A 2,567-nucleotide genomic window follows, 5' to 3' on the forward strand; every position below is an offset into this window, starting at 1 on the left:
GTCAGTGTTGTCCCTGCCTTTCTCACATGCACCTTTATGCACTTATTTCCTGCTTTGTGTATTTTAGATATAGCACATTCTTATTTGTCATTGAATTTGATATTGAAAGAGAGCTGAGCTCTACGAATCATAAAATTGTACCACTCATATCTTCCTTCATATAGGTACTGTGATGTACACCAATGTTAATTGTATTTGTATTCACAATAGCCAAAGGATAGAAACAACTCACTTGTCTACAAACAAATAGCTGAACAAGATATAATATACCCATAAAATATAATAATATCCATTCATAAAGATTAATTAGTCTAATATGTAGCTATGAAGTAAATAAACTTTGACGATGTTGTAATAAGAAAAATCAAATCAAATATAAAAATATTATATATATATATATATATAATGTGATCTCATGTTCTCATGTTGACATAATATTTCAAGTAGATAAATTAAAAGGGAAAAACACTGACAAAATATGAAGAGAGATGATGATAAGAAGTCATTGTTAAAAGTTGGCAAGTTACTATTTAAAGGAAGAGAACTACTTTTGAGAAAAGACAGTGATGATGGTTTTTCATTATAGTGAATATAATTAGCATCCTTAATGGTACAACTAAAGATTATTAAAATGACTCTTATATGTACTTTATTTTTAAAAAATCTATTTTTCAATTTCAAGTAGTTCAATTAGGCTCTGTGTATTCATACCTTTAGAGTTTATCTTTTTTTATCTAATGCTCCATTCATAGTAAACACCTTACTTAGTGGTCTAGTGCATCAAGGAATTTTGCTCACTTTTTCTCAGTGTGGCTTCTTTTGTTGAGCAATATTTGCCTTGGAATTTCTTTTTGGGTTATACTTTTGTTAATATTGTCATAAATTAAATTTCTTCTTTACAATCCTCTCTCTCTTGATCTTACTTTTTTTAAAAAAAATCAAATTTTTCATGTTCTACACCTGCAACAATAATTTCACATACACATTTTTGGGTTTATAAGTAAAATAAAAGTCTAAAGTCTGTACAGTTTGCTCCTGTGTTATTTTGAGGTAGACAAAGCACAGATACAGCTATATTAAGTTGATTATACATGAAAGGAAAGATAACTTTGAAAAAGGAAAGGAAAGAATAATTGGAATTAGTAAGGAAGGCCTTTAGACCATTAACATACTTTTAAACCAAGAATTCTTTTGAAACAGGAAACATCTAATTGCTTCTATGGGAAAACTAATGAATTTATAACAGTTTATAAAGTCATCGTTTGAATATTTCTCCAGTATATAACATTATACTATCTTAAAACTTCATAAGTATTTTTGTATATTTTCATAAGAATTTTCACTAAAATTTTATCCTATATGCTAAACCTAAAAGAATTCCTTTAATCCTAACCATGTAAATATGGTAGTCTTATATAAAAAACAGAGTGGCAAAATGGTGCAATTGCTTTTATGAGCCAGAGACTTTAGAAGACTTAATGCAAGAGAAACTATTGCAAGTGATATTGTTAAGAGCGAATTTTTCTGCATAATTTTCCCTTTAAAAATCCCAGTGAAATATCCTCAAGGCTGTACAAACCAAAACCAAGTGTTTCTTCATGAAACATTAAAGAATCCCTCAATCCCAGAAGTTTCTTTATATTTATTAAAATTCTGCATGGAATCTCTGAACTCATTAGCTTCTACCATTTATCTCTTATTTTCTGGGTGAGTACTGTAATCAAAATTAAATTTACTTTGAAATGCCTTACTAATGCAATAATACATCATAGGGGTAAATTCCTTATAGCATACCTCTTCAGAATCTGTAAATCTCCTAGCATTCAGTGCATGTGCCAAGTACCTAATAATTATATGTGGTTTTGTACTAAATGCGATAGAAAGCCCATTATTCATTCTTCTTCATTCATTTGTTCCCCTTTTCACTAACTCAACAAGCATGTATTAGAATGTATGATGTATCAATTATGAGAATATAGAGAAATAGTTTCTGACATGAAGAAGCAATTAAATATCTCTGCTTTATCCTAGAGCTTGCAATAATATTGAAATAAATATACTGCTTTTTTATTTTCTACAGAATAGTTAGAGTTATGCAGACAAAACTCTGTCTTATTTAAGCTTGTCATCCATTTTTATAGTCCCAGGAGAGATTATGTTATATTGTATGTTGTTGTATACTGAAAAATCAGGACAAAAAAAAATCAGCACCAACTCATAGCTAACCTGCCAGTTGATTTTCAGAAGTAGTAAATGACTTGAAAATTGTCCCACTTCCTCCAGTGGAGCATCTGATGAATTTGAACCACGTGCTTTTGGTGTGCCAGCACAATTTCTTACCACTAGGCTGTCACAGATTTTTTGTGATGAAGATGGAAAAATCTAGGATAGGATCTGCATCTATTGTTCACAAGGTCCTTATGAGTTGTTCTTAATTCAATGGTGCCTAACAACATAACAGACCACTAGAGTTCCCTTTGTTATATTAGCATTATATGTATATATATATATATGTTGTTGTTGTTTCATGCCGTTGAGTCGTAGACGATTCATAGCGACCCTATGAA

General features: G+C 30.2%; 1 pseudogene; it reads right to left on the bottom strand.

Annotated features, from left to right (window-relative positions):
- LOC102847687 overlaps positions 1-2,567 on the bottom strand; it is a 70,292-nt pseudogene that overhangs the window by 39,336 nt on the left and 28,389 nt on the right.

The sequence above is a fragment of the Elephantulus edwardii genome, unplaced genomic scaffold (assembly GCF_000299155.1).
Source record: "Elephantulus edwardii isolate Elephantulus edwardi_28Jun2011 unplaced genomic scaffold, EleEdw1.0 scaffold00034, whole genome shotgun sequence".
NCBI lineage: Eukaryota > Metazoa > Chordata > Mammalia > Macroscelidea > Macroscelididae > Elephantulus > Elephantulus edwardii.